The sequence below is a fragment of the Bubalus kerabau genome, chromosome 4 (assembly GCF_029407905.1).
Source record: "Bubalus kerabau isolate K-KA32 ecotype Philippines breed swamp buffalo chromosome 4, PCC_UOA_SB_1v2, whole genome shotgun sequence".
Classification (NCBI taxonomy): domain Eukaryota; kingdom Metazoa; phylum Chordata; class Mammalia; order Artiodactyla; family Bovidae; genus Bubalus; species Bubalus kerabau.
In genome coordinates this window covers 73,446,469-73,458,003 of record NC_073627.1, presented here as the reverse complement: position 1 = coordinate 73,458,003, position 11,535 = coordinate 73,446,469, and positions in this window count along the sequence as shown.

The following is an 11,535-nucleotide window of genomic DNA, read 5'->3' as shown; positions in this document are numbered from 1 at the left end:
TGTCAACCCACTCCAGTATTCTTGCTTGCAAAATCCCATGCACAGAGGAGCCTGGTGGGCTATAGTCCATGGGGTCACAAAGAGTCAGACATGACTGAGAGACTAACACTTTTCAAAGACTTTGTTTAACTTTAATCATCTCTTAAAACTTTAATCACCTACAAACAGTTACATTCTGAGGTCCTGGGGTTTAAAACTTCAAAACATGAATTTTGGGGGACACAGTTCAGTGATCAGGTCTCTGGGTTTGTCGGCAATTATCAAGTTAGGATGGTATCCCCCCACAGACTGAGAGATGGGGACCTCTCCTTCCTGAGGATTGCATTTCAAAGGAGTGGCTTGCAGGTCCTTGAGAAAGACACTCCTGAATTGTAGGAGATATATATATCTAGATATATATATATCTATATCTATATATAGATATCTCAAAGGGACAGAGGAAGGATTCACAACTGTAGGCCCTTTTTAGGAAATGTTCTGTAAGGTCAGGTCAGGACCTGTCATCAGGTTTCAGGTAGAACAAACACTAAATTCTTTTTAGGTTTGAGGTTTTTTAGGCAAGAGCTTTAAGGTGAATACAGTCATCTTAGGGCTCTGGCCTTGAGCTGTTAGAAATCAAGTTAGTGTTGGGACTTCTCTGGTGGTCCAGTGGCTAAGACTCTGTGCTCGTAATACATGGAGCATGGGGGTATAGGTTTGATCCCTGGTTGGGGAACTAGGGGTGTCCCTGATAGCTCAGTAGGTAAAGAATCCACCTGCAATGCAGGAGACCTGGGTTCAACCCTTGGATTGGGAAAGGAGTGTCTCCATTCCCTGGAGAAGGGAAAGGCTACCCACTCCAGTATTCTGGCCTGGAGAATTCCATGGACTGTATAGTCCGTGGGGTCACAAAGAGTCAGACACAACTGAGCAACTTTCACTTTCGGGGAACTAAATCCCATATACTGCAACTGAAGATCCTCTGTGTGGCAAACAAGATCTGATGTGGCCAAATCAATCAATAAACACTTATATTAAATTTTAAAAAAAGAAATCAGGTTAGTGTTATTCAAGGCTTCAAATGTGGGTGGGGTAAGGAGAGGTGGGCAGAGGAAGTCACTTGTGATGAAAGTTTGCAGTTTTTAGAGGCCAAGACTGAGGCTTATTTGAAGAAGGCTCAGAGGGCCTGATTAGAATTCAAAGGGCAAGTAAAACTGTCACTGTTGACAGATGACATGACGCTATACATAGAAAGTCCTAAAGATGCCACCAGAAAACTGCTAGAGCTCATCAATAAGTTTGCTAAAGTTGTAGGATACAAAATAAGTATACAAAAATCTCTTGTGTTTCTATACACTAACAATGAAATATTAGAGAAATAAAGAAAATAATCTCACTCTCCCTTTAAAACATTAAAACATCAAGTCACCTTTGAACAAATAAAGTTCAGCTCACTCTGGATCTTCTTACCTATTGCAGTACTGTGGGTGGTGGCTTAGTTGCTAAGTCGTGACCAACTCTTGCAGCCCCATGGACTGTAGCCCGCCAGGTTCCTCTGTCCATGGGATTCTCCAGGCAAGAATACTGGAGTGGGTTGCCGTTTCCTACCACAGGGGATCTTCCCGAACCCTTGGACTGAACCCACATCTCCTACATTGCAGGCAGATTCTTTATGACTCAGCCATCAGTGAAGTCTCATTGCAGTAGTATATCACTGGTTAAATCTTCCCTTAACACTCTGACTAGTGTCTGATTTGTTTATCTTTGACATTGATGATGACAGAATGTGCTCTTAAGTCTTAGGAGAGGAGATATTCTCAAGTTGAAAGCTGAGAAAAACAGATGTTCATTGCTCCTTAAAAGCAAAAACCTGAGCGACACACACGCACGCACGCACACAGAAAACAAGGAGAAAAAATGAAAGTGAATCAAGGGGCTAGAGACTTATTGCCAGGGAGGAACTGATTAAAAATGCAGCAGAAAGGACTTCCCTGGTGGTCTAGACTCCACATTCCCAGTGCAGGGACATGGGGCTGATCCCTGGTTGGGAAACTAAGATCCTACATGCCACACAGTGTGGCCTGAAATAACAGAGGAGAGAACCACCACTTCTTTCTGGTGTCTGGTCACATATACCTCCACTCCCCTGGGAATGAGGAGCTGGAGGAAACAGATCAGAGACCAGACTACGGAGACAAATCCTGGGTCATTAGTTTGTATTTGAGGACAATCTGGTTCTTCATTCTTTCCCTATCCCTCATTTATCTTATCTCAAAAATTAAAAATTAAACGAGACTAAATAAATGATTGCGAAGGAAGCAGTAGAAAGAACATTGACAAAAAAGGTTAAAAAATGGATTTTGCAGCATTATTTACAATTGCCAACATAGAGAGGGGCAATCTAAGTGTCTATCAACAGATGAATGAATAAAGAAGATGTAGTATTTTTTAGTACCTATATACAGACACACATATATGCCAGAATTTCACTCTTTTTTACAGTTGAGCAATATCCCACTGTGTGTGTGTATATATGCATGCATACGCAATGGAATATTACACATACACACACAATGGAATATTACTCAACTGTAAAAAAAAAATGGAATTTTGCCATTTGCAACAACTTATGCTTAGTGAAATAAGTCATGCAGAGAAAGACAAATACTGTATGATTTCACTTATATGTGGAATCTACAAAACAAAAAACAAACATAACACACCAGGAAAAAGAGTTATAAATACAGAGGACAAAGAGGCAGCTGCCAGAGGGGAGAGGTGTGGGGGAGAAAGAAACCGGGGCATGAGATCGGGAAGCACACACCTCCAGGTGCAACGTGAGGGAGTCACAGGCGTCAAACATGCAGCGTAGGGAATACAGTCAGGAACTGCGCAGTGACTTTGATGACGGCATGCAGTAACCGGGCTTATCGTGGGGATAGTCTTGAAACGCGTAGAAATATTGAATCACTGTGCTGTGTAACAGGAACTAACATAGTGCTGTCAGCCAATTATACTTCAAAAACAAACAAACAAGGTCACAGAAAAAGAAACCAGATTTGTGGTTACCAGGGGGCAGGGCGGGAAGAGGAGGAATTAGATGAAGGTAGTCAAAAGGTATAAACTCCCAGTTATGAGATAAATAAGTTCTTGAGATATACTGTACAGCATGATAAATAGATTTAACACTGCTGTATATTACATATGAAAGTCACTAATAAAGTAATTCCTAAGAATTCTCATCACAAGGGAAAATATTTTTTTTCTATTTTATTTTGTATCTGTGTGAGATGATAGATGTTTCACTGAACTTGTGCGGTCATCGTTTTGTGATGTGAGTAAGTCAGATCATTTTCTTGCACAATTAAACTTGTATAGTGCTGTTGTTTGTTGTTTAGTTGCTCAGTCATGTCTGACTCTTTATGACCCCCTGGACTATAGCCCACCAGGCTCCTCTGTCCTTGGGATTTCCCAGGCAAGAATACTGGAGTGGGTTACCATTTCCTTCTCCAGGATACACTGCTATATATCAATCATATTTCAATAAAACTGGAGGAGAAAAAATGAAAATTTTAGTCCATGGTATCTGCCATTTGATTTTAGATCAAGGATTTAAAATCTCTGAGTCTAATTTCTTCATCTGTAAAATGAGAAAGTTGGATTAGAAAATTCAACTTCATTCAGGTGTATTTATCAAATATTTATTATATGCCCATGGCTGGAGCTACAAGGGTAAAGCAAATGCAGTCCTTCCCTTCATTCAGGTAGAGTTAAGGCTGCTAAAGAGTGTGGTGGAATTTATTGACCAGTGGACAGGGTCTGTGCAGGGAAGGAAATAATGCTGAGAAAGGCTGGTTCAGTTCAGTTCAGTCGCTCAGTTGTGTCCGACTGCGACCCCATGGACTGCAGCATGCCAGGTTTCCCTGTCCATCACCAACTCCCGGAGCTTGCTCAAACTCATATTCATCAAGTCAGTGATGCCATCCAACCGACTGGTAGAGACCTGAAGTCTACCCAAGTACTGCAGATTTAACATGACAGAAAGTTAGGAAAAGGAAAGATTAGTGGATTTGGGGATTTGGAATTGTCACATGAAGAGAAGTTCTAACTGATGAAGTGAGTGAATGAGTGAAGTTGCTCAGTCGTGTCTGACTCTTTGCGACCCCGTGGACTGTAGCCCACCAGTCTCCTCCGTCCGTGGGATTCTCCAGGCAAGAATACTGGAGTGGGTTGCCATTTCCGTCTAGATTACATTAAATATGAATGTGTGATTTAACAACTCATATCTGAATTCCTACAAGTGACTGCCGACAATGCAACAATGAAGTTCACAGCAGCAGTTAGCTATCGCCAAGTCTTTTGGTCTTTGGTGAGCTTTAGGAACCCAGACATCCTCAAAAAGGTCAGCCATTATGCTTCCCTGGGTCCAGGGTCACATTAAAATTGAATCTCCAGGCCAGGCCACTCCAGACAGCATGCCGTGCTACGCCACAGCTCCAAGTGTGTTCCCGTGTTTAGCTGTCAAATGCCAGAACTTGCATTTGTTGTCGTTTTTGTTGTTTAGTTGCTAAGCAGTATCCAACTCTTTGCTTGGCAGGCAGATTCTTTACTGCCGAGCCACCAGGGAAACTCCCAGAAATTGCATTAATGCCCATTATATTGTTTCAAAATATAATAGGATTATATTTTGTGATTTTTTTTTTTTAACTTTTTGGCTGCACTGTGCTGCATGTGGGATCTTAGTTCCTTGACCAGGGGCTGAACCTGTGCCTGCTTCAGTGGAAGTGTTGAGTCTCAACTGCTGGACTTGCCAGGCAAGTCCCTGGTGCTATTTTCTTATTTTGATTTTCTTTCAACCTTAACTTGGAAAAAAATTTCCAGGTATACAAAAGTTGCAAGAATGGTATGCACATCTTTAAACCCTTCACCCTGATGAACCAGTTGTCAATAATTTGCCATATTTTCATTCTCTGTGTGTACACACTTCATGTGTGTATGTGTGTGTGTATATATATATATATATACACATATGTATATGTACACTTCATCTTTAAATATCTCAGTATGCATCTCTTGAGAAAAAGGACATTTTCCTGCACAACCGCATTGCTGTTATCCCCTTTAAAAAACATTAACGTTGACTCAATAATATCTCGTATACAATTCATATTCAACACTCCCCCCAAAATGTCTTTTTGCAGTCACTCTTTCTTTATATCAGGAACTGAATCAAGTTTTTTGCCTCGCATTTGGGGGTTCTTTCCCTTCCGCCTCTTCAAATCTGCTTGTCCTCTTGCTTTTTTTTCTGTGGCACTGAACTTTTAGGGGCGCCCAGGTCAATTGTCTGGTATTATATTCCACCCTGTGGATGTATCTGATGTTTCCCTCATGCCTAGATTCGGGTTAAGTGTGTCTGGCGAGAACACATTCCCGGTGCTGCTGTGCGCCCGACCTTGCCTCCTATCGGGAGGTTCAGAATGTCGGCACTGCCAATGCTTGGTCACCGTGACCATCACCAGCTCTCTCCAGGACGAAGATGCGCTGTTCTCCTTGTAATTACTGAGTCACCTTTGGGGTGATACTTGTAGGTCCTCTTAAGGTGGTCATCTCTGAGAAAAAAACAGATGGCGAGAAAAGCAGAGCAAGAAGAGAAAGGAAAGGATGGTGAAGGATGGACAAAGGAAAGAAAGCGAGGGATGACGAGAGGGGAAATTGGACAGGTGTCACAGTCTGTTAAATAAAGGGTTGAAAACAAAACTGTATGTCACTCACAGACTTAGAGAATGAAGTTATGGTTGCCAGGGAGGAAAAAGGTGGGGAAGGGATAAGGAATTTGGGATGGACATGTACGCTATGATGCACTGAAAACGGACAGCCAACAACGTCCTCCTGTATAGCACATGGAACCTGCTCATTGCCTTGTGGAAGCCTGGGTGGGAGGGGAGTTTGGGGGAGAATGGATACATGTATATGTAGGGCTGAGTCCCCTTGCTGTTAGCCTGAAACGACTGCAACATTGTTAATAGGCTGTGCTCCAATACAAAATAAAAAGGTAAAAAATATACATGTCTCATTTTAAATTGTATACAAAGCTTCCCCTAAATAGTGTGGGGAAAGAAAGAATGGGTGGCTAGGGAGAGGTGGATTTAAGAGCTGAAAGCAGGCTTTCCTCCCTACATAATTGGACAGCGATCCCAATTTAGGTTCAGTGACAATAAAATAAACCCTACAGTAATCACTGAATTTGCATTGTTGACAGTCCCACCTAGTAAATGTTCCTACTTCTTAATTATGCCTTTATTTTAGACATGTCCCTCTCTTTTAATTACAGTCAATTATATGTAATTGCAGATTCTTGGTTCACTTCCTTATGTCTATGAGTGGAACAGTTCTTTTTCAGTACCCTGACTTTCCAAGCATTCTCTTTGTTCCTCTCTCCAGCTGCGCATGTGTGCAGGGGAAGTTCATACATGTGTGTCTCCCAGTCAGCTGGGTCCCTGTGGCGGACGTTTTCTGACACTGCTCCTGTTGAGAGATGGAGCCTGTGTCCTCTCCCCTCAAGACCGAGTGGGTTTTAGGACTGTTTAAGATCCACAGAAGGCAGTGGAAATGACATGATGTGACCTGCAAAAGTTGATGCAGCTCTGCCTTGCTCGTGGAAATATTCACTCTTGACGTTTTCAGCTGCCGTGTATGCAGCCTGCCTATGCTGAGGCCACTGTGTTCCTGAGCCCAAGCTCGTACCGCTGGCCTCTTGTTATCGTTCAGTTGCTAAGTGGTGTCCGACTCTTTGCTGACTTCATGACAAGCCAGTAAGTCAAGAAATGAGTTGTGGGGCAAGGAATATCAACTGTATTAGAAAAGCCAGAAGACCTAGATGATGGTGAACTAGTGTCTCAAAGAACCATCTTTGCTGAGTTAAAATCCAGCCTTCTCTTATACTAAAACAGGATGGGTGTATGGTTGCTTGCTGTATACTTCTTGGTGCTGGAACCCTTTGTTCTTAGAGCTGCCCCAACAGGCCTGCTCACAATGTTCCTGTAAACCTCCGGCAAGTCAAACGGCTCTTCTTTGTTCCCCAACTTTTAATCTCTATATGAATGGGAACATATCACACCTAAAGGTCAGAGCCTTGAGACTGGGGCTGTCCTGTTTTATTTCAGACTCTAGGCAACATTCTTGTAGCAAAAGCAATGGAAACAGATCTCATACGGAATGAGATTTATTCTTCCTTATTAAAGAATTGATGCTTTCGAATTGTGGTGCTGGAGAAGACTTTTTTGACAGTCCCTTGGCGGTCAAATTTTTTCCTGCGGAGCCACCAGGGAAGCCCCTGGAATAGAATTCCTAATGAAGTTCTCAGGGAATGCCAAGGATGCTGGTCCCCCCTGTTCTACACTTCCTCTTGGTAGCAAGGTTCTAATTGGGTGCAAAAAGTCTCAAGAGCTTACAGCGAGCTGTTTAAACATGGTTGGTGTGAAAATTGCAAGGAACGAGGATCAGGGATGGGTGTGTTGAGTGGAGACAAATAGAAGAGATGAGGTCTGCAATGCTGATAGCTGCCTAAGGGACGAAATCGTGAAGGGACTTAACAAATCAAGAAAAAAATTTAGACCAGCAGAGAGGGCTTCAGCTGCCAAGTGGAAAATAGATGGGAGGAGAACTCCTCTGGAAGAAAGGTGACCAGCTGAGAGCTTCTCCTGTCACATAACAAACTAGGGCAGTTGCCCTGGGGATGGAGAGAAGTGGGGGAATTCAAGAGCTTCCAGAAGATACCATCAACAGCTTAGAAACCCATTTGCTTGGAGAACAGATGGAGAACACAGGAAAAACACAGCACAAGGCTATCAGCTCATCCCAGCCACTTGCAGTCAGCACACAATTACAGAGCACGTGGAGAACAGCTGCTCAACAGAGCACGTGGAGAGTAGCTGCTCGTCAGCGGTTAGCGCCACTGAGACACTCCGACTGCTTCTGGCTGTCACTTACCGACATTGCTATCTTCAGACCATCTTCATTTCTACCAACTACTCAAGGCCGAATGGAGAAACGCAACACCAGGAACGTAGACCTGTACTTCATTTTTTTCCTCCTATGAATATTACTGATAGATAGAAAAGATATGGAGCAATTTACAAATAATAATAAAAAATATAACATATGCAGTTTTTAAAGGAAGCATCATTTTTTCCTTTTTTAACATACACTTTTAATAAATTCCTCATACCCTAACAATTCTCTCAAAATGCTTTTATTTTCATGCAATTAACAGATGATCATGTCACCATGTAAATGTTGCTTGATAACGTTCATCTACTTTAAGGAAGTAAAGCAAAATGAAACAATGCAGACATAACTTTACTCTTTCATCAGTGGCGCTCTTTGTAGTGTGTGTCATAATTTAGCACGTACTGTCTTTCTTTGTTCATTTCTTGTGCAGGCTGCATTGTCCTCCACAGAGCAGACATTATTCTTCGCAGGCAAGGGCCATGTCAGATCTAGTGTTTCCATTCTCCACAGTGGCAATAAGCAGGTAGGCACTTAATGCAGGCTAGTGGACTAGTTGATAGAATGTCTAGATGTTTCAAGTATCACATAAAATGATGATAACATTATCTATGAGGTGTTGATGTTTTACATACATTATAAATGACACCATCTTATTTGCTTATGAGAATCCTCTGAAACCCTTATTTCCAGGCAGTTTGGATAATTTGTTTAACCAACAGCTTCACTTAATTATTTTAATAAAATGAAAGCCTCTCTCATTACTGTTGAACTCTACTGCCGTCTACTGTTCACGTGGTTGCTGTTGTTCAGAAGTCCCTAAGACAGGCCCCATGGACCGCAGCACTTTAACAGCATTATCCTTTAGGATTTGACATAGCTCAGCTGGAATTCCATCATTTCCACTAGCTGTGTTCGGAGTGATGCTTCCTAAGGCCCACTTGACTTCGCACACCAGGATGTCTGACTTTAGGTCAGTGATCACACCATCATGGATATCTAGGTCATGATCTTTTTTGTACAGTTTTTCTGTGTATTCTTGCCACCTCTTCTAAATATCTTCTGCTTCTGTTAGTCCATACTGTTTCTGTCCTTTATTGAGCCCATCTGTGCATGAAGTGTTCCCTTGGTATCTCTGATTTTCTTGAGGAGATCTCTAATCTTTCCCCACTCTATTGTTTTCCTCTGTTTCTTTACCTTGTTCACTTAAGAAAGCTTTCTTGTCTCTCCATGCTATTTTCTGGAACTCTGCATTCGGATGGTTATATCTTTCCTTTTGTCTTTCAATTCTCTTATTTTCTCAGCTATGTGTAAGGCCTCCTCAAACAACCATTTTGCCTTTTTGCATTTCCTTTTCTTGGGGATGGTTTTCATCACCACCTCCTGTACAATGTTACAAATGTCCATCCACAGTTTTTCAGACTCTCTATCAGATCTAATCCCTCGAATCTAATCCCTCAAATCTAATCTTCCATTGTATAATCATAAAGGGATTTGACTTACGTCATGCCTGAATGGCCTAATGGTTTTCCCTACATTCTTCAATTTAGGTCTGAATTTTGCAATAAGGAGTTCATGAACGAAGCCACAGTCAGCTCCTGGTCTTGTTTTTGCGACTGTATAGAGCTTCTCCATTTCTGCTACAAAGAATATAATTAATCTGTCTTCGGTATTGACCATCTGGTGACATCCATGTGTACAGTCGACTCTTGTTGGAAGAGGGTGTTTGCTATGATGAATGCGTTCTCTTGGCAAAACTCTGTTAGCCTTTGTCCTGCTTCATTTTGTACTCCAAGGCCAAACTTTCCTGTTACTCCAGGTATCTCTTGACTTCCTACTTTTGCATTCCAATCCCCTATGATGAAAAGGACATCTTTTTTTTTTTTTTTTTTGGTATCAGTTCTAGAAGGTCTTGTAGGTCTTCAGAGAACCAGTCAACTTCAGCTTCTTCAGGATAAGTGCTTGGGGCACAGACTTAGCAATAGGTTGAAGGTTGCTACTGGGGGGCATGTCCACAAGGTTGCAGCACTTTCCATTCCTGCTCCTGTTTCTAAGAAAAGCAGAGCCTTGGACACATTCCTGTTCTCTCCTTGTAAATTAGGATGCCCTGCATCAGAAGAAGGCTCCAGGAACGTGTGTCTCCTTAATTTTTGTATTTTCTCCAAATGGAACATACAGCTTTTTGTTGGAGTACTGTGTGTTTACAAAGCCGTGTTGGTGGCAGGTGTACAGCATCTTCCTTTCTCCACCTACCTAAGTCTGTTCATCTTTGGTTTCTTTTCTCGTGTACATTATTACACAGTGTGGAGTTCATCAGCCTTGCTCTCCAGGAGGTTCTGGTTGAATGGCTACTTTGTGTGTGTCAGTGGGTATCAGTTTGGCCCCACCTCCAAACAGACCCTTCCTGCTACATTTTCCCCTCACTGACAACCATCAGTTTGTGTTCTCAATCCATATGTGGATTTCACTTCTGTGAAGCAGTCTTTCATGGGCATCAATGTCTCCTCGCCACATCTAAGAGATACCACACGATGTTAAGGTCTGTCTTTCTTGCTTCCTCCCTAAGGTCATCTCTCGGTGCCTAGGTTACTGGGGACGTGATCAGGTCCTTCTTTTTCCTGGCTGGGCCATATTCCATCTTCTGTCTGCCTCACCTCTCTCTCCATTCATCTGTCCGTGCCCATTTGGTATGATTCCGTGTCCCGGCCAGTGTACCTAAGGTGGCGGTGTCCGTCTGGGTACACGTGTCTTTTGGAATTCGGGTTTTCAAACTGTACGCCATGTGGTGGGGGACTGCCCCTTCCTTTGGCGGCTGGCTTTCGGACTTGTCAAGGCACCTGACAGCGGTGTCTTTAGTGGCTGTTCCCCGCCTCTGGTGGGGGACTGCCCCTTCCTTTGGCGGCTGGCTTTCGGATTTGTCAAGGCACTTGACTGCGGTGTCTTTAGTGGCTGTTCCCCGCCAGCGCCCTGGGAGGGTCCCCTTTCCTTGACCTCACTCTTAGCTTTTCTTGTCTGTCGATGTTGTGCTCATGGCCATTTTCAGTGGGGCCAGTTGATCCCTGGTCAGAGTCTGATTTGCATATGTCTAATACTCGCCTCGCTGAGCTTCATTTCGGGTGCTTTTTTGTTTCATTATTGGAGTCGTAGTGTTTGCCTCATGATCCTTCAGAGTTTCTCCTGTTTGATATTCTTTTCCATGACTTGCCCCTTTAAATTGTTGGTAAATTAAGTTGACAGGTAACGATTTCAAGCCCAGGAGTCTGGGTGAATGTGATGCTGCCCAGAAGCCACAGTGTCAGGTCATTGTTGGGCCATGTGGCTAGAAGGTGCAAGGGTTTATTGATGCCCAACTCTGGTTTCTTCTGCAGCCAGAGCTTTAGTGGAAATCCCGTTTAGGGGTTGTTAATGAGGATGGAGTATGCCACAAGAAACACCAAATGCCTGGGTCTCATTTGATCTGTTTCATTCGATTACTTTTCATCCAGAATGGGAGGAGCCTTGGTATAATATTGTGTGTCCTGTAGGACTCCAGAGTCCTTCGGAGTTTTC